The 20,936-nt window shown below is 44.4% G+C and overlaps 1 long non-coding RNA gene across 1 annotated transcript in view; it reads left to right on the top strand.

Moving 5' to 3' along the window:
* Positions 1-20,313, top strand: part of LOC130680926 (uncharacterized) — a 26,535-nt gene extending 6,222 nt beyond the window's left edge. The window contains exons 2-3 of the long non-coding RNA XR_008993968.1: positions 15,474-15,582; positions 18,206-20,313. This is a non-coding gene — a long non-coding RNA (uncharacterized LOC130680926). The remainder of the gene's footprint in view (positions 1-15,473; positions 15,583-18,205) is intronic.
* Positions 20,314-20,936: the final 623 nt, after the last annotated feature.

Here is a 20,936-nt window from a genome sequence, read left to right on the forward strand (position 1 = left end):
GCTTGAATGACTGAATGTCTGAAATCAGCGAAAAGGTACAGAGAGGATTAGGCAGAAGAGGTGGCTTTGTAAGCAGTGTGATTTCCAGGGGCACCATAAAATGCCCCATCCCCCACCCCCAAGGATGTAGTAACAGGCAAGCTCCTGCCCCAGGGAACCATCTTACCTGGAATTCCAGTAGCAGAGAGTCATTTTTTCAGGCAGAGCCTAGCTTTCTCTAAAGTCTTTTTTGAAATGCAAATACCCCTATTAAGGGTAATAAATAAACTCTGCCAGGTGGTCAGGTGACCCGTCTCCCAGCATCTGAGGCAGGACTAAGGAGTCAGGGTGGGGATGGGAGGTGGCCAGGGGAGGAGACTTGGGACTGACAGCACCCTTGGTTGGTTTCACCCTTTTGCCTTCACAATGAAAACCTGGACTTAGAATTTCATCTGACATGGACAGAGTGCTGAGAGTTTGACTGATCTCGGGTGTAACTGGGGAGAAGTAGATTGTCTTCCTTTTTCAATATTCCCTGGCCTCCCCTCCACTGAGGTACTGGATAAACTGGTGTGCAGAGATTGCTGGAGGCGGGGAGGTGGAGCCCTCGGTGCCTGCCTTTTCTGTGAAGCAGCCCCTTGGCTTCTCCCAGCGGTGGCAGGCACTAGTTCTATTGGCCTGAGGCTGGTTGCTTTTGGAGGTGCTGGACTTCCCTTCCCTCCTGGAGACACAGGTGCTTTCCTTGAAAGTGTAGAGCATCCATTTCTCATTGTGCTTGAAAGGCTATCTGTTGTTAACCAGAATCCTGAACAAAGAGCTAGTGCTGAGGTACATAGTGCTGCATAGGAGAAGCACCTAAATTCATTCTGATGCTATGGAGGCTCTTCTGTGTTTTCTTTTATTAAGTAATTGATCAGCAACATTGATCAGAAAAATGTATACCTTGTTGACCATATTTTTGGATGAAGATCAATGATGTTAAGTTTTAGTACACCAATTCCCACATCAGGCACTAATGGGAAGGGATAAGGCTGTGTGATGTGTCACCAGGTGGGACCTAGGACAACCCCATCCTTAAAAGGGGTCCAACAGATTTGATTTTACCAACCTACTCAACAGATAATAAAATGTAAAATTGTGCTTGGTAGACGGGCTCTGAAGACAGAGGTTTCAAGCTGTTCCAATTCACTGACGTGAATGCTGTTTGACGCTCTCTGGGCATCCTTCCTGAGAAGGAAAAATGACACAGCAGACTTTGGAGCAGCCTCTGCTCCTTGCACTCCAGATATGAGCCTCCCCCTTCCCCTCCAGCACACATTTTCTTTCCTAAACCCCATATCTTGTCATCATTGTGAGAAAACTTTATGTTGAAGAATAACAACTGACTGTGTCAAATATAGAGAAAGTCAAAAATTACCTACTAGCAAAGGCTTCTAGCGTTTGAGTGTTGACCTATTGCCTCTTTTTGATGTCATGGTTTTTTGTGTTTGGTCTTCTTGAAGGTAGTCCTGAGTAATTTTCACCTTTATGAGAATGCTTGTTATGGTGTGAGGGAAAGTGCAGAGTGTTTGGGCCACTGGCTAGGGAGTGGATCAGAGAGGCATCGGCTGCCTGTGTCTGGGAATCTCAGGTGTCAGAGGGAGGTTCCCTACCTGTGACATCTCACCTTTTTACTGTATTTGCTTAATGTGAAATTGTAGTGACAGAATGTCTTATGACTCCTGGACATGGGGCTCCTTAATGTTCTTTTTCCAACTGCCCATTTGGCTTTAAAACAATTCAGGGAGTTTTCAGCAGAATCATTGTCAGAATAACAAGTGTTATTTTTAGTGGCACCAAAAGGTCAAGATACTAGGTTTAGATGAAATCAAAAGGAGATGTAGTCAGATGATTTGACCAATTTGTCCACGAGTGTATTTGGGGGGTTGAGAGGAGGGATGGAGATTTTAAAATGGAATGACTACCTCCTTCTCTTGATAATGTTGCCATTGCTCACACAGTGACAGGGGCTGAACCAGCTGGTGTTCAAGGTTCCCTGGGCTTGAGGACCCAAGGGGTCTGTGAGTGCTATAGGATAAGTCAGTAGCTGTGAGTGTGTCCAGGAGCCTTTGAGGGTCAGGGCTACAGGCTGCCTGCTATGGGTTGAACTACATGCCTCTTCCCCACCTGCCCCCCTCCCCAATCACACACAATTCATATATTCAAGTTCTAATCCCCAATGTAATGGTATTTCAAGATGGGGCCTCTGGAAGATAATTAGGGTTAGATAAGGCCATGGCTGGGGGGATGGAATTTCATGATGGGATTAGTGACTTTATCAGAAGAGATACCAGAGAGTTTGCTCTTTCTCTCCATCATGTGATGACACAGTGAGAAGGCAGCTATCCTCAAGTCAGGAAGAGGGTTCCCACCAGAACCCGACCATGCTGGCTCCCTGGTCTTGGATTTCCAGCCTCCAGAACTGTGAGAAGATCAATTTACATTGTGTAAGCCACCCAGTCTCTGATATTTTGTTAGGGCAGCCTAAGTGGACTAAGATACTGCCCAAGTAGGTTCAGACGACCATGTCTGCAGAGGGACAGGACGATCCAGATCTGCAGGCTCCTTGTTAGGGGTGATGGGCAAGTGTGGTTATGCCTCCAGGCAGTGATCCTGGAGCCGTCAGTGGCTCAGTCATGGCACTTTCTCCAGTTCTGGTGAGGCACACCAGGGTTCCTGCCCCTTCTACCCTGAAGACTCTTACTTATCTACTGCCAAGAAAAAGAAAAGGTCAGAGGAATTTAACATTTTCCTTAAGAGAGATCTGTTTATCTTGAAAAAAAATACAGAACAACTTGTAAATGACCCTTTGTCAAAACACCTCCTGTGCTCCCAGGAACATTCTTTTATGACCTAAGACATATGCAATTTTCTTGCTCAAGAACCAGGGGGCTAAAACCTGGAATTTAAGGGTCTCCTGTCAGGAACCCCATTTGCCAGCTAACCAGGTAAATGCTGTTTCGTGAATGCTGGCAGAAGACACAAAAGCCCTGGATCAGAGATACAGGACTTCACTATCACAGCACCCGCAGTACCAGAGAACCAGCATTTTCTCATCTTGGCTGAACACAGAGACCAAGGACACCTGCACGTGTGGAGATTGTGCTGCAGCAGAGGAATGCTCAGAGTGCCTGAGGTTTTATGACAAGTGCTCAGCGTGCCTACTATTTGCTCCAGAGACAGAGCAAACCTATCTCTGTCTTTCAAGGCTGTTCACATACAAACATCCTTGAAAAGATAGTCCAGAATAGAGGGGCTGTCCGTGCCTCTGCTCACAGGATGTGCAGAAATGTGAGAGACCCATGGGGACCTGTCCCATTCTGGCAAGCTCTCCCTGTTAGACTGTGAATTTCTTGAGCAGTAGAGGGTATGACACACTGTCTGAATGAGGAGCTTCTCCTTGGTTCTCTAGATGTAGACCATCTACAGTTATAGCCACTCCAGCCAATCCTAGGCTAATTCAGATGTGAGTGTGGCTGATCTTTCCATGCAAATCCCTTCCCTAGCCACTGTAAGCCCCTGAGGACAGGGCTGTATGTTGGACACCTTGACAGAGTAGCAAGCAGGTAGTGGGCATACAGTAAATGCTTACTGATGGGCTGTACAAAGCCAGTGACTTGGCAGGGACAGTTAACTGGCCAAGCAGACATGTGCTGCTGGTCTGTGCTACAGTGACATCTTTCTGAGATATTGAGGTTGCCTGTTGGACATGGTTTCCTGAAACTGATTGCATTGACTTGCGGACTCCTTTACAAGTAGCTGTTGTCTCTGCAAGAAGCAGTCCCTAGATCACACCAGATTTGTTGAGATCTGAGTTCAGATGTTTTCTGTGAATTAAAGAGCTGCATTTAACATTTTGAATTATGGAAGGGGATGCTGGGAGCAAGAAGCACCTCTCTCCTACTCACAAAGTTTCTCCCCTACAGAAAGACAGAAATTCAAGGTACTCTGGCAAATGTTTAGGGATCATTTACAGTATGCAGGGAAATTAGGGACGTAGAAAGGAAGAGGGTGTCAGTGACAGCTTGCTCCCTGCCCTCCAGAAGCTTCCATCCAGCAAGGTGGAATCCTGGCACTGAGTGAGAGCAACTCCAGCAAATACGAGACAGATAACAAGGAGACAAGACTTGTTTGCCTGCATCTGGAGGTGGAACTATAGGATTTATTGCTGCATAACAAACTACCTAAAAAACCAAATGGCTTCAAAGAACTACTGTGAGTTAGGAGTTTGGGAGAGGCTTAACTGAGGAGTTCCGCCTCAGGGTTCCACTTCTTGTAGCCCCACCATCAACCAGAGCTGCAGTCATCTGAAAGCCTGACCTGGGCTGGAAGATCTGCTCTCAGGAATGGCCCATCCACCTGGGGCGGGGCAGGGTTTGCTTCCTTGCCATGTGTGCCTTTCCGTGGGGCTGAGTGTGTTCACAAAATGGCAGCTGACTTCTCCCAGAGCGAATGATCCAAGAAAGAGCAAGGCAGAAGCTGCAGTATCTTTTATGATGTACCCTCCAAAGATATCACCATTTTTGTGATGCCCTATTGCAGTAGGACAGGCCAGTCCTACTCAATGTGGGAGGGACAACAATACCAGAAGACAGGGATCACTAGGCACCATGTCGGAGGTGGGCTACCACAGGGTTGTTTCTTGCTAGCAAAAGGAACCAAGAAATGGAGAACAGAGCTGCCAAGTGTCTCCGTGGCTGTTCTTACTCCTGAACAAACTGACAGCCTCTGCAGGGACTACAGTTGGAATCTCTGCCTCAGGCCCCAGGCAGCAGGGAAATTCTGGGTCTGCTCTGGAGATGTTGCTGGTACCGCTTGTGAACACAGAGAATCCTCTGTGCTCCCCAGGGCAGCAGGGGAAGCGGGTGGCCATGCACCCTGTTTGACTCCTGAGCTGTTTCCCATGTGATTACTCTCCCTTCTCCACTTTGCACCTTCAGTGTGGAAACTTCCTTGGCCCTTCCACCTCAGCTGTGGTTACCTCTCTCAAAAGAAGGTTTTGCTTTGCTGACCTAGATTGGTCTCAGCAAAAGCAAAATGTATTTTCTCCCAGGTTCCAAGGCAGCCCCCAAATGAAGTTTATTTAATAGAGGAATTAGTTCCAGTTGCATTTTTGACATGGGTTATGGGTTTGTTTGAAGCAAAGTGGGAGGAGCAGCAAGCTCAACATTTGAGGAGAAGCTAATGAACACTATTTTCTAAGAATACATAAGACACCATCTGAAAAATGCAGTGTTTCCAGAAAGACATTTTCATTTTCCAAACTTGTGGCTCCCTGTCTCTCCTTCTCACACATACACCATGAGGACAAGTTTCCATCACAAATGCGTGTTTAGGGCAGGCTCCTCGTGTCTTTGTTTTCTATGCCTGGAGCAGTTCTCCCAGGGAACCAGCTGATTGATTCCAAATGAGCATATGGTCCAGGCTTGAAGTAGGCCCCTTCCAGTTTCCTGTAGGGGACACTAGTTGTTTATGCTTCCCAGCCTGAGGCCTTCCTAAGTGCATTTATGGAACTTGCTGCCATGAGCTGCAGGGACATGTCTCAGAATTATAGCCTTGGGTTGGTAGAAACAACTCTGAGGTTTGTTTTAAGGCTGTCATAGTCTAGTCTGTGATCTGCCCATGTGTTTTCAACCTCTGAGTAAACAGGGAGTGCAGTACTTGGATCACAGACTTGCTCTTTCTCTACTCAGCAGCCTTTTTCTGCTTTGGCACCTGTCCTTGCCTCCTGCTCAGGGCTGAAGCCTTCCCATCCTATCTTCAGGGACCTTGCTCCATCCATTACCCTCCTTGCTCCATTTCTCAGGTTCTACCTGACGACTACCTTTTACTCCTCGAACTATATACAGATTGAAGCCTTGGGTAATGTTCAGAAGGCATACCCCTCACCCCCAGCACCCTGGTCCTGCCTTCCCTGAGCCCTTCCCTTCTCAGCCAAACTTCTTGGAAGTGTGGTCTGTACTCTTTCCTCCCATCTCATACACTCACCCCGACCTCAAAATTCTTTGGTAAAGGGGACCAGTTTACTGTATTGGCAAAACCTGTGAAGCCTGCACACACAAAGTCATAGCACAGAACGCTCACAGCATGATGGCGTTGTGCCTGTGCATGCCTTTCTGACACTGATACCAAAGGTCTCTAGGACAAGGACACTTGGAGCTCTTAAGTTTCTTGGAACCCTATGTTCCACAGTCTCATTCTGTGATGAGCCTCCCTCTACATCTCCCTTTCTTTGACTTCTTTACTTCATGGTCTCCTTTGTGCTTACCCTGTCCCTGCAGGTTTTGTCTTTAAGACTGTCCTTCTTTCACTACAGGCTCTCTCTCTAGTTGTGCTCTATGTACTTGCTTCCAAATATTTATGTGTGGTCCCAACCTCTTCCATTACTTACAACTGTTTGCTAGATACCTGCAGTTGTTTATTACACAGGAGTCTTGAGTTCAAAATATCTGAAATGGATTTCTGCTTCTGGTCATGACAGAGCAATAGGGACTGGATTTACCCTTCTATCATAAACAGCTGGAAAAAAAGAGACACAAATGTATGTAACAGTTGTTCTCAGACACTGAGTGCTGGGCAGCACAGGGTAGTGCTCTCTGAGAGAAGGGAGATGAATGAGGTGAGGCTGGGTTATCGGAGCCTCCTGACTGGAGTGAGTTTCCAGGGAGGCAAGAGTCCACACAGAGCCCAGGGGTTTCCCCAAGATAAGGAGGCTTGGCAGAGGATTCAGGGAGCCCAAAGGATCTAGAATTTGTAGGCAAAACACTGGAGAGGAGGGAGGAAGAGAGAGAGAAAGACAGAGATAGATAGATAGATAGATAGATGCATGGTCTGGAGTTCTCCAAGTTCCACTTAAGTCTTCAGATGAGTACTGATCAGTGATCCTGCATGTGAGGAAACTACTTGAGGCCACTGAATGAACCACTGAAAAGAAGTAAGTAGAGCCTCTGGAATTCACACAGGGCTAGAATAGGTCACATTCCTAATAGCAAGTGGGGGGAAACCTTGTAACACATAGGGCATCAGGAAGCATGCTCAATACTCCACAATTTAGATAAAATGAACAAATTTCTTGAAAGGCGCAAATTACTAAAGCTTACTTAAGGAAAATGTAGATAACCCAAATAGCTCTATGCCCATTAAAGAAATTAAATCTATAGTTAAAAACCTTCCCACAAAGAAAACTCCAGGCCCTAGATTTCTCATGAATATAGATGCAAAATTTCCTAATAAAATTTTAGCAAATTGGAGCCAACAAACAAAGAATATATCATAATCAAGTGGAATTTATCCCAGGAACACAAAAGCAATTTAACATTTGAAATAAATCAGTAATTCACTTCTAACAGACTAAAAAATAAAAGAAAACCATATGATCATCTCAATGTATATAGAAAATAATTTGACAAAATTGAACATCCAAACATGATAAAAATCCTTAGTAAACTAGCAATAGAAAGAAATCTTCTCAAGCTGATAAAAGGTTTCTGTGAAAAACCTGCTAACATTGTACTTAATGAAAGATGAAGTACTTTTCCTATAATCTCATCAAGACATTTTTACCACTTCTATTCACTTCCATTCTGGAGGCAGTAGTTAGTGCAATAAGGCATGAAAAGGAAAAAAACAACAACATACAATTATAAAGGGAGAAGAAAACCATATTTATTTTCTGACAGCATCTTTACCTATGTAGGAAATCTAAGAGATCTATAAAAAAGATGTAGCACTTATAATTTAGTGTAGGAAGGCTGCAAGAAAAAGATCAATATGCACAAGCACACTGTTTCTATATACTAGCAACAGTCAGAAATTTAAACTTAAAGTAATGCAATTTACCATAGCATTAAAAATGTGGAATACCTAGAGATAAATTTGGCAAAAGATGTGCAAGCCCTCTAGATTGAAATCTACAAAATATTGCTGAGAAAAATTAAAGAAACCTACTTAAATGGGGAGAGATATACAATGCTCATGGATCAGAAGACTCAGTATTGTTAAGATGTCAATTCTCTTCAACTTGATTTTTGGTCAACAAAATCCCAATTAAAATTCCTGAAGTTTTTTGTAGAAATTAGCTTGCTAATTAAAAAATGTATATGGAAGTGCAAAGGTCCTAGAATAGTTAGTATAATTTTGAAAAGGAATAGCAAAGTTTGAAGACTTGTATTAACTGGAAAGGGAGCAGATAAGTGGCTAAGTGTGCTTGGGGTTTTATGGCAAGGCCTGAATTTGGAAATATTTCATCTGTACCTCATTGCCAGGGTCAAGTTACTTCATGGTCAGGGTGTTGGCCCAACCCCAGTCCTCTTTGGTCACTTGCATCAACTACATCTGTGGGCTTTTTGCTAATGGAGCATGCCTGCAACCTTCTGTGGGCTGCTCTTGGGCATCAGAACCTCCTCCCCTGTATGTAGAGAATATCATTTTCTCACCCTGAGCAGCCTATAGACATGACTGATGGGTGTGGAAGAAGAAAAGCCCAGCATCTTTCCCTGAGGCAGGTCAAACTGTGAGGTGTAATTCCAGAGCCTCCTGTGGATCAGGATGAATCAGGGACTACACTAGGAATCACAGCCTTGTTTGCATTCTCCCTTCTCTGCCCTGCTTCCCCCCTACCCTCTTACTGGGATCTTCAGTAGCACTTCATCAGCAAATCAACTGCACTCAAGACAAGCAAGGGTTGGTGAGCACCTACCCAATCTCACCACTTCTTATTTATTTAACTTTCTTTTAGAGACTCAGGTCTAGGCTTCCCTCCTTGAAGAAAACTCTTTTGCTTGTCTCCATTAACAAGTGGCTCTGTTGCCATGTCTGTTTTCCTTCACTAGATTGACTCTCCTACAGCCAGGAACTAAGCCATGTTTATCTGTGCATCCCTGGTGTGCTCACAGCAGGAATACAGTAACTCCTTGATGACCCATCATACGTGGACTTCACATCTCTCCGTGAAGTTCTGCTGCAAAGGTAGCATGAGGTGAAATATTAGGGGTCTTTGTTCTCTGCTGCTAAGGACAGCTGAGATGTCTAAGAATGCAGCTGAAGAGGGAGGCTGGACCCTTGCTGTTGTCCTCAGGCCAGTTTTCCCAACTCTGGACTTCTCATGAAAAGTTAAATCATCCCCAGGCCCCCAGGCATTACAGCTTCCAAGTTTCACACTCTATTGCTCTGTAATTAAGCAATAATGCAATTAGAATTAATGCAGCAAAGATGATGATCTGTGGGACCTGTTATAAAAATGCTTCATTTAAATATTGAGCTGGGTGCAGAGAAAGAATAAACAGACATATTTCTTTTTTTTTTTTTTTTTTTTACATAAAAAGGAATTGGTCTCAAAACAGTTGTGGGTTTTATGAGTCATCACTTTTGTTCAGCCCACAGCTTTCTGCTGCATCAGAGGAGTCTCTCCCTTGTGGCACCCACTTTGTTCATCTCCACCATGCAGTGGGGGTAGTTCCACAGGAAGATCATATCCTTGCTACTTGTGTGGCTCCTCCAACTCTTTGCCATGCTGTGCCTGAAGACCTGAAGACAGCTGCCTCATACCTTCCATCCTCTTCCTTCTCCTCAGCCAGGGGGCAGGTACCGAGTCAGTGCAATGGGTGAGGGGCCATCCCTGGAGCACAGGGTTTCTGTAGCAGTGACCTCTAGATGGGTTTCCCTGTCATTTGTTTGTCAAGATGAGTAAAGTCAGCTCAGGAGACCCCAGAGTGATATGGTTCCCTGGCTTCCAAAGCTGGTCTAACGAGCACAATACAGACAGCACAACAAATCCTTCATTTAGCATAATGTCCTGCATTGTGAGATGGTGTCCTGCCTGTATTTTAGGTTAAAAAATTATCTTTCCTATTTGAAATGGTAGTAATAATGGAGGTTTCCCAATGTTCTTGCTCACTAAAATCAGTTTTCCAAATTGTTTTTTATTACTTGAGCCATGTGAAGTTGCTAATATCAGACTGTCTTGATCTATAAAAATGGAAAATTTGCTGTTCTTTGATAATTTTGAACAATAAAAACTGCAGTTTTGGATGGTTCAATCTAATAATTTTGCCAGAGTATGAGAAACCAAACATTTGGGGCCTGATGATATAGTGGAAAGACCTTCATGCTAGGATTGAGTGGGTTTAGAGTTGAGTTTGGTTTCTCCCTTTTGCAGTGAACTTGGTAATCCCCTCGCCTTGGTGAAGCTCAGCCACTTGTCTGTGGAATGGAACTCATGGTCTACATCCTGCCCATTGTGAAGGGTCACATGAGATGATGGGTATTACATTGCCTCTTAAACAGTAAAATGCCTGTGCATGTCAGGTTAATGGTCAGCAGTTGAGATAACTCTTCTGTATAATGATCAGTCTTTGGCTTGGGCTCTAGGGGAACAGTGTTCCTCCTTAACCCCGTACCTCTTTGGGATGAAGACACTTGGGTGACTGGCCAACATAATCCCCAAGAGGCTAAACCTTATATATGCTATGTTAGCATTTCATCACAAGTTAGAACAATTGGGTTAAAAATGAAAAAATCAATCTGTCAGTTACTTTATCTCCAGAAGGTTATGCAACCAGTTTGGATCTTTTAAGAAAATAAACTGACTTTAAGAAAGAAAAAAAAAACCCTTGAAATTCAGCTTTCCCTTCTCAGGTGGCTTAGAGACCATGTTATTTATAAAATGTTTTGAAATTCTTAGAATAATATCAAAGAGGAAAAAGGTATCATTCTTCAAGAAGACATTTCTAACTTTTAAGCCTCATAAAGTGACTTTACATTCCACCTATCAAAAGTCTCTACTAACTATTTTTTTGTAAAGGGCTTGGTACAATGGTAAATGATATTCCTATTATAGACCTGGAGAAACTGCAAAGTTCTCAAGTGTCTTTAGACCTCCAAACAATGTAGTTTAGTGCAACTGGTCTTTGGAAATAACAGATGTTGGTTCCCTGCAGTATCTGTCACCCTTCCTGCTTCAGTACATGCCAGCTCCACTTCCAACAGCCAGCTCCTGCATCTCTTTGTCTCTGGGCTCCTTTGTCACTGGGCACAGCAAGCCAGAAGTGTCAGGGATTGGAAGTTCCAGGAGAAGTTCTCAACAATGACAGACAGGGGTTGGTGTATAAATACCCCAACTCCCTCATCCCTGGGTTGTTATAACTGAGGTGTGATTTGCTGTCACCCAGAGTTCCCCAGTGGGATTAGTTTCATTCTCCCATGGTAGTAACTAGACACCTAACATGCCCTTTATTGGTTGCTTTCTCTTGCTTGTCTCACTTTCCCTCTCCCCAATAGATATTTCATGATCTCCAACTACTTTTGCTGAAATCTTCATCTCAGAATTTACCTCCAAACTAAGACAGTCAGTAATCTGGGTCTGGGTATGGTGTGTGCACCGTCCACCATATTAATCTGAAATATAGATTTATCCAGGACATGACATTCTTTGGGCATGTTGGATAGCTGCTTAGTGTAATATTATATATAATAATTATAATTATAAGAACTTAATTATTATAACGATTGCAATGTAAGACCCAGAGATTTAGTTGTTTGGCCAAATTGTAATTTGCTTGCCATCTTCTGTTAGCAGACCTCAACTTCCCTTTGGGGGCGCTTTCCTCCCACCCTCAGCCCTAACTCCAGTGGGAGGCTTGTGACTCAGGCTGGGCCAGTGAGACTCCACATGTCTCTGGCCTGATTGGTTCTGAGTTTAGCACATGACCTAAGCCAGACCAACCTCAGGAGCTTTAGGGAAAAAGGTGGTCTCTTTCCACTGGCTGCTAAGCTAGTGGGATAAAAGATGGGAGCCGTGGAAGTCACCCATGGAAGAGGCCTCCCCAGGGCCCATGATGGGCCCAAGGAAAGTATCTGGGAGATGGAGGGAGACCCAGTCCCGGTAACCATGTTTACACCCTAAGCCAGCCACACCTGTACTTTTCATCCTATTTTTCCTATTACTTGCAATTGAACCAGTTGTTACCATGTTGCTGAACCAGAAAGAGGGGCAGTACAGAGTTCCCTTCTCAGAAATTTCTCTCTTAATGGGAGTTGTGGGCTCCTCTTGGCTCCAGTTAGGCCTACAGGGTAGAATAAACTCTGTGAGGATTTCAAGCTCATTCTGAGTTCTAATTCTGGGTCTGGCTGTATTGGGAAGTGGCCTTTTCCAGAAGAGAGGGGTGCAGAGTTTGGGCAGAAGGGCAGGGTATAATGGCAATGAGAAATGCTGAGTAACAGGTGTCAAGCCTGTGTGGCTCCTGCAGTTGTAAACAGCTGAAACACACCTGGAACACTCCCTGGAACCTGTGGATCCTCACAGACAGACCCTGCAGCAGTCAGTTGTAGAGGCTCCACAAAGACTGTGTTGCTGCTCTAAATGGTCATTGCCCTACAGCCCATGAGTGGCTTGGCCAGAGACCTTGGCTATGTCCCCACTGGCTAGTCAGAAGGATTTGGCTGGGAAGGGCAATATGGCTAGAACCATGAAAAACAAGGAACAGGAATGTCTGTTACTGGTTTCCACTGAGGCCTCAGGCAGGGAAGGAGAAGACAGACACAAATGGTGTCTAGGGGTTGGAGGGGAAGTATAAGGCACCAGTGTGTTGCTCTGTGGGCTGGGATCCATCACAGGGGAGGGCAGGAGACACCGGACTATAAGGAGATGGGTTTACAGGAGCCTGGGGTCCGGAACAGATAGCTGAGGGCACTTCAGGGGACTGATGAAGCAGACTACTTAGACTTGACTGGTTGATGCAACTGTGCCAAAACTGCTGTGTCAAACTGTAAAATCACTGTTTTTAATTAATCAGTGATGTTCCCATCATGATCTCTGGCAGATGACAGGGTGAGGCTCAGGGCTGGGTTCTGATTTGATCTGATTTGATCATTACTTGGTGAAAGTAATTACTTGGCTGAAAGTTTAATGGCTTGGATTGTAGGCCGTGTTAAATGTCCCCATGTACAAAAAACCCCCATCAGTATGTCATTGACAACTCACTCCTTATCATCTCAAAACCAGCAGGAAGTCTTCCTTTTAATCTTTGCTGTGTAGCAGAGTGGCTTCTCCTGTTGGCTGTAGAGAGGGGTGTTTGCTGACCTAGTGAGACTGAACGGGGTCCCCATTGCTGATACTGTAGTGTCTGCTACTGTATGGACAGTGTACAGCAATATCAGTACCACCTTGTTAGAAATGCCAACCATGGGTAAAGTTGTAATATTTTCAGAATATTTCACCTGTCTTTAATCCTCAGGGGTGATGAGAAGTATGGCTTTAGTGCACCTGCATATCAACAGGCATTCCTCAGGGTTGGAGAAAAGTAGTCCATCTCCACATCACTGGGTAATTATCTGGGCAACTGAGGGCTTATCTGAACCTGAGAGGTTAGGGGGAGGGCTGGCCTGCTTCTGCTGGAGCAGGAAACAGAAATGGCCCTGGACTGCAGTTTATAAGCAATAAATGAGTTTTCAACTTTATTTCTCCCTTTGACTGATTTAGGTTTTAGAGGTATTTTGCCCTGGGATTTTGTCTCCCTGGAGTTAGACCGACTCTAAGGTCTTACCCCAGACATGCATTTCAAAATATCTTCCAATGATTTATGTGCATGGAGAAGTGTGAAAATCCCTGATATAAGGGACATCCCAGATGCAATGGCAACCTGGTCCCTCACCAGGAGAAGGGCCAGGCAAGCAGCCGTTTTGGATAACGACTCCCTAGCTTCTTGTCACATTTGATTGGATTAAGGCTGGTCATATGACCCAAGTTGGGCCAATCAGAGCCCTTCTCTGGGAATTTGAATTAGGACTTGTGTGTGTGTGTGTGTGTGTGTGTGTGTGTGTGTGTGTGTGTATGAGAGAGAGAGAGAGAGAGAGAGAGAGAACAATCCAGCAGCTGGATGTGTAGTACAAACACTTGGGAGTGGGTCATCTTTCACTAGCTGCAGGGCCTGAGCAATGGGAGACCATTAATAGAGAAGACTGAAGTGGATTTGTTAGGTAATAGGTAGTGGTGGCTTTTATGGTCTTGTTCCGACCACATTCTGAAGCACAGCTCAAATTCCATCCTTGGGTTCCATGAGGCTCCCTGCATTCTGTTAAATTCCCCTTGCCGGACTGGTCTGGTTTGAGTTGGCTTCTGTTACCCCCAGATAACCATGTCAGCTGGGATTTGTGGTGGCAGTAATGGAATCTGACTCTGGCTATCTTCCATGGGAGAGAGAATCTCTTTTTGAGGGCAGGTGTCAGGGGCACCAAGGGAGCTGGGTGGTAAAGAAACAGAAACCATAGCCAGGGCAATGCTGCAAGACAGTCTGGTAAACACAGGCTTTGCCCCTGGGGAAAGACCCTGAGCTGTTCCTCTCACCCTGTGTCCCTCTGTCCGGGGGGCCAGTGGCCCTGAGACTGCCCTGGGAAAGGGAGAAGGGAGATGTGGCTGCTTTGATCTCTTTCCAGGTCCTACATGGATCTCCCTTCCACAAATCTGCACACACTGACAGCGTGGGGATTCCCCAATGAAAGACCCAATTCATACCAGTATGAAGGAAGGATGCTCTTGGACAGCTCAAAATCGGAAAGCTCCACGTCTCAAATCAGAGCCTGAGGCAAGGACTTGGGTGGAGGTAATTTATTTGGAGGTGATTCCAGAAAGCGGATGGAGGGAGCAGAGAGAGTGAGTCTGGAAGGAGAAAAAGACAGTACAGGATGTCCTATCTAGGTTGCTTTTATGGGCAACGGGAGCTTGAGCTTGGCTGTACATTGAGAAGCAGGCAGAATGCCTTCTAGAATGATATGCCTGAGGACAGGGTGGTGGGGCCTTTACCTGTGGGATCCTCTGGGCACCACCCAACCCCAGTGTGTTCCCACTGCGCCTGCTCTTGACTGAACAGGCTCTGTAACTTAAAGGAAGCCCTGGGTGGAGAAGCAGAGAGCACAGGCTGCACCTTTGAGAGGGGACTCTAGTCACTCTCCCGAAGTGTGTATGTACCACAGCTGCTGGTAGAATAGGCTGAGGGCATGTCCTGCGTGACGAAAAACAGCATCTGCTCCAGTCATGACACCCCAAGTAACATCTTCATCCCCTCTGCACCCAAAAAACCCAGATGAGGGAACATAGTGATATCTCCAAAATGGAATGGCTGAGTAATTATCTCAAACAGTATTTATGGATGATCTTGTGAAAAGTCACCTTTTAGTCTTTACAAGTGGAATAAATCATGAAACTGGAAACTTCATTTATAGTTACAAGCAAGGAGAAAATCTCTGAACTTTTCTCTGGTTTTATAGACTCCTTGCTGATTTCTGTTTTGTAGAAAATGCACCTGGTAGTGTGCCAAATGCTATACATCTCTTTGATAAATAAGAACCGATTGCTGAAATATTCCTGCCTGATAGATAATTTTCTTAGTTCCTACCTCATAACATTTAGGGGGAAATGACAAATTTCTCATTTATTTGACTGATTTTAGTTTTCTGCACAGCCAACAAATGCATCCTTCAGACCTGGATCTGCCTGTTCATTTGCAAAATCTCTTTGCTGTCCCTTTCTGTTGTCTTTGGTGAGCCTCTGTGACACCAGCTCTGGCAAAGGTAGGAGTGAACTAGCTGACGTTTTTTAGTTTTATTTGACTGGGGTTTTCCTTGTTGTTTTTGATCTGTGGTGTGCCTATCTTTCCCCCACATCTGTCTCCATCATGACAGGTGTGCTCTGATTCACACAGCACAGAACCGACTTCCAGCACTTCCTGCTCGGAAGGGCTCAGCATGCACCGTTTTCTGTACCTGACTCAACTCTCAGCAGATGCTGCATGTCACAGCCCTGTCCAGAGACCCATCCACTTGAGTGAGTGAGCTCTGAGACTCCCACACAGGCTGCCTTCTGCTCAGATGCCCTGAGACTCACTGGTTCTTGTTTCTGCACCTTGGCACACCTTGGAAAGAGATGCAATAAGGCTACCACTTGTGACAGCCACTCGTGAAAAAGCCCTGAGTTTTGCCCAAGTGACAGCAGCTCTGATCATAGAGGAAATCCAGCTGTGTCTGTGTCTCAAAGGACTCTCCAAGCATCAGGGCAAGGGAGTGAGGCCTCTTAAAGCCCAGCTCAAATGACACTTCAATTCAATTCCCCGAATGTTTGATGAGACCCTGCTATCCCTCCCTCACAGTCTGTTACAATTAATTATTCTTCTTCCTGCATCCCTTTACCCTACTGTGTTTATTGTGGTCCAACCTGAATTTTAGCTGGCTGTGGATGTGTTTATCCCACCTTCTCCTTTATGAGGGTGGGGAGGGATCCTTCCATAGTCATCTTCCAGTCTGCTCATGACTGGAGCAGATGCTGACAGGACTTCCATAGTCATCAATGCAGGGATGTTTACAGAATAACAATCAATATGTGTTTGTTGAATGAGTAAAAGTAGCTAATGTCCAGGCTCTGCAGACCTTGTGGGTCCACATTCCCTAGGATAACCCACTCCCCTAGGTTCCCCTTCCTCTGAGTCCCGGGGCCACCCTCCCCATGCTTGAGCCAAACTGATCAATTTTTCAGGGTGGTGGGGTGGGATAGATCACCCACCCAGAGGCACTTCCCTCAAGCTCCCCGCCTAAGCAATATTGTCCAGGCTCAACCACCAAGGAACCATGTGTAAAACGCCTTCCTGGAAAAACCTCTTCATAGAGCACGTGTTCTTCTGAAAACTGCTGGAAAGTTACAGCTTTATACATTGATTCTTCCTTTTTTGTGTGTGAAGTTGTCTTTTCCTTAATTAAAATTATTTAATTGCTTTTATTGTATTACAGAAATAATGTTCATCACAGAAAAGTTGAACCTTACAGTCAGGTACACACAATCCTATCTGCCATGGAGACACAAACTTTTAACAACTTGGTGTGTAATATCCTAAACCTTTATTCATGTGTGTGTGTGTGTGTGTGTGTGTGTATGAGTGCGTTTCTCTTTCTTGTATAATAAAACTGAAATTCAAATCCTATTTTAAACATGACACATGAGCTTGCTATTTAAAGGAATTCTAGTGATTCCTTTTGGGACATGTATATAATTCCTCTGGAATTTATTTGTACTACTGGCTCATGCAAAATCTGGAAGTCATAAACTGTTTATAGTGGTGTATGTGTATGTCTGACAGTCTTTGAGAATTTCTCTCTCTGATTCTGCCTCCATATCCGTCTATCCATCCATCCATCCACCACCTATTAACCTATCATATATTTACTAATTGAGTGTTGAGAGATTGACATAAAGAGACAGGCAGGGAATCCAGGGCTGGGTTGATTGAGTGCCCTCTGTAGGGAGCCTCACGCACTCAGCGCCACATATTTATGGCGTTTGCCAAGGACTGGATTACACAGCAAAAGATTAACATCCCTGCTGCACAAATTAAAAATACTCTATTATTTGCAGCATGGAGCAGACTAGCTGAAGATCAGCATCTTCTCTTTGAACAACATAATTGAATGTCTCTCAGCCTGAACCCCTTACTGTATTGATTTGAATTAATTATTTGGGCATTTGTAATCTCCTGGCTTCCCCAGCTCAGGAGTGCCCCACATCTCAACAATGCATGACTGCCCCCTCCCCAGCCCTCACTTCTAGTCTGGAAGCCTTTGACAGTTCTAAGGACAATTAATCAGTCAAATGGAATCAGTTTTTGCTGATAAAGGAGAGCCTTCCCTGTAAAACTGACATTCCATTTTATGGGAATTAATGTTCTGAAAAGTGACTGTGGTTTGCCTTAGTTAAAAGCATCAATTCATTAGGACCCAGGTTGGAGAAGCTGTGGGAGGTGTTGCAGTGGGATCAAATATTTACCGTGGAGGGGCTTAGAGCTGGGTCAGAGGATGGGACCTTGAATAACACCAAGCCTTTTGGTACTTAGGGAGTAGGAAAATATTCAGCTGCAAACAGGAATTAGTCAATTATGTAGATAAGGAGAGCGTGTTGGTAGATTATGCTGTAGAAATACTGCAGACCTTCCAAAGCAAAATGGAAAATTTTGTATACTATCATTTACTAAAAAAAAAGGTGCAGAAAAATCAACATTTGCAAGGAAAATAAGACTCAGGTTATCTGCAATCCAATTCAACTTCCTCTCTGTGTTCTTAAATCGAAAACTAGATGCATGTTATTTGAAAACATCAATTACCTGTGTTGAGAATGGGATTCTGGTTAACCCTAAAATTTCTTTTGCTCCAGCCTTCTTTGAGGAGCATCCCAATGGCTGTGATGCCCTGTCACCCTGGAGGCCAGTGGAGTGAACACAGCTGTCAGAGGCTGCTGAGGGCAGAGATGGAGCCTGGCAAGAGCCTCTTGTGCACACACTCATTTGCCCACCAACACTCACCGATTGTGTATCTGTAGGAGGCAGACTGGATGGGTTGCTGGGAAGGGTAGAGCTTGTAGGGAAGTGGGGAAACTGCTCTTTTGTAAGGGACAGCTGCTGCTAGGCAGCCACTGATGTCACCACATAGGAATGTGGGCCCTGTATGGCCACATGTTATGATTTTTTCAAGGGAAGCCAGAAATTTGGGCTTTTACATAAGAGTCCCTGATATTGTAAAGTAATAACAAAAATCTTCGTGCAAGCCTAACAAAATATGTCTGTGAGCCAGATGTGGCTCATGAACCATCAGTTTTCAACCTCTGGGTAGGAGATTGAGTTAGATATGAATTTGTCTTGGGGGCTGTGGAAAGAAAAAGTTTTGTTTTATTTTAATATAAATCCCTGATAGAGATTTTCTTCTTTTGTTTTTAACTTTACCTGCATAGAACTGTTTAACTACTGTCCTTGTTTATAATAGGCTCTCATCACTGATTGTGTATGGCATCATTCATTCATTCAATTAAAATATAATGCAGTGAGTACCCTAACTCATCACCTAGTTTGGAAACTAAGATCTTGATAATCCCCTACACCCACCTGTGGCTTCCCCTTCACCCCATCCCTCTGCCCACCCCACCAAAGTAATCATGGTTCTTTATTCATGTTCATCACTCCCTTGCTTTCCACTTTAGATAGTTTTCATCTCATCTATAGATTTTTTTAAAAGAGTCTGTCCATCCATCTACCCTCTATCTACCTATTAGTTTTAGTTGGGTTTTAACTTTATAAAATGGATATTTTACTGTATGTAATCTTTTGGGGCTTGCTTTTTTCAACTAATAGATGCTCCTTTGTGGTTCATTCGTTCTGACTCCTGTGTAATATACCACCATGAGAATATTCTACAGCATACCCATTCATCCTCCTGTCTATGGGAACTTGTCTGTTTCCAGGTTATATGAATGGGGCTGCCACGAACTTCTGTTTACCTGTCCCCTGGTGCACATGAGCGAGGAGTGAAATGGCTGAGCTACAGGGTATGTGAATGTGCAATTTTGAGTTACTGCTGAAGTGTTTTCCAATGAGGTTGCACCAATTTATGGTTTCACAATCAATGTATAAGAGATCTTGTGATCCATATCCTCTCAACACTTGATATTTTAATTTTTGGTAATTGAGTGGGCCTTGATTTATAATTCTCTTATTACCATTGAGACTGAATACATTTTATATATTTACTGCCTATCTTTTCTGTGGTTCATGTCTTCTGTCCATTTGTCCCATTGTATTGTTTCTGCTTTTTGTATTGATTTCTAGGAGTTCTTTGTACATACTGGATACTAATCCTTTATTGGTTGTATTTTGTAATTTTTTTCACTTTCTTTATGGTGACTTTTGATAAACAAATGCTTTTAATTATAATGTAGTCAAAATTGTCATCTTTTTTCTTATACTTTTTGCATCTTATTTAAGACATCCTCTCTGACTTCATACCTAAAAGTTATCTATATTTTCTAAGAGTATCACTTAGTGGTAAAAGTACCACTTATCACCTCCCCCTTTAAAAAAATCTGGTTCAGGGAACAAATCTGATTTTTGTTGGCCTGCTGCTAGTTGGTGGCAAATTAGACTTGGTGTGAAGTCACATTTCCTGACTTGAAATATATTTTTGGTGTTCTATGGATCTTTGTCATTTAAAAGATGTCATCACTGGTGTTGTTTCCAGACGATCTCATATTGTACATGCAGCCACAAAAGGGGCAGGTCCCTCCTAAAGGGAGCTTTCTATGCATTTTAGGGTCCCTGGAGTCCCAGGGATTAGGCAAAGGTTTTTGGCTGATGAAGGCAGAGAGCGGTGAGGGGCAGCTGCACCAGTTTGGCTGAAGTTCCCCATGGGTGGGGTCACTCTGACTGCTGCATCATTCACTGGAAAGGTAACAACAGTATTCTAATGCAGCCGCCTGCTAAGCAGACATGCGCATGCACCCAGGGAGCTAAGGCACCAAGTGTTTTGCCACTTGTTATCCAGAAAAAGCAGGTTTGCACCCTCCAGAATGCCAACAGAATGGATGCCTGATGTCATCTGATGTGAGGATGGGGAAAGCAGTGTAAAAATAAGCAAAAACTATACTCCGGCCTGCCAGTGTCAGAAGCACCCTAGCCACAAGCTCGGTTCAGAAATGACTCATCTCGTTATATTCCAACCAAGGCCAGTTGTGAACAAGGCAGATAGAACTTGTTTTTCTGAGTTAGAGCAGTAGCTAGGAATGTGGGGCTGAAATCTAACCAAGACTTGGAATGCTGCTGCCTTTGGTCACATCACCTCCTGTCAGTTCTCCAAGAATTCCTGTCCTTCCCCCAGGTTATTCCCTGAAATACTGCCTGCCTCCTGAAGGACCCATGTGGGTCAGCAGCATGAGGTGCTGTCAACAAGGGGCATCTAATCACAACTGCAGAATGCAGGGGCTTCTCCCTTGGGCTGGGGGCATGGCCCACTCCCCCCAACATGCCTGCTCTCCTCCCTCCCACTCCGCTCTTCTATCCTCTCTCTCCCTCTCTGGCTGGAGTGTTTTGCCCTGCCATCACTTCCCTCCTCTCCCTTCC

This window comes from Manis pentadactyla, chromosome 15 (assembly GCF_030020395.1).
Source record: "Manis pentadactyla isolate mManPen7 chromosome 15, mManPen7.hap1, whole genome shotgun sequence".
Classification (NCBI taxonomy): domain Eukaryota; kingdom Metazoa; phylum Chordata; class Mammalia; order Pholidota; family Manidae; genus Manis; species Manis pentadactyla.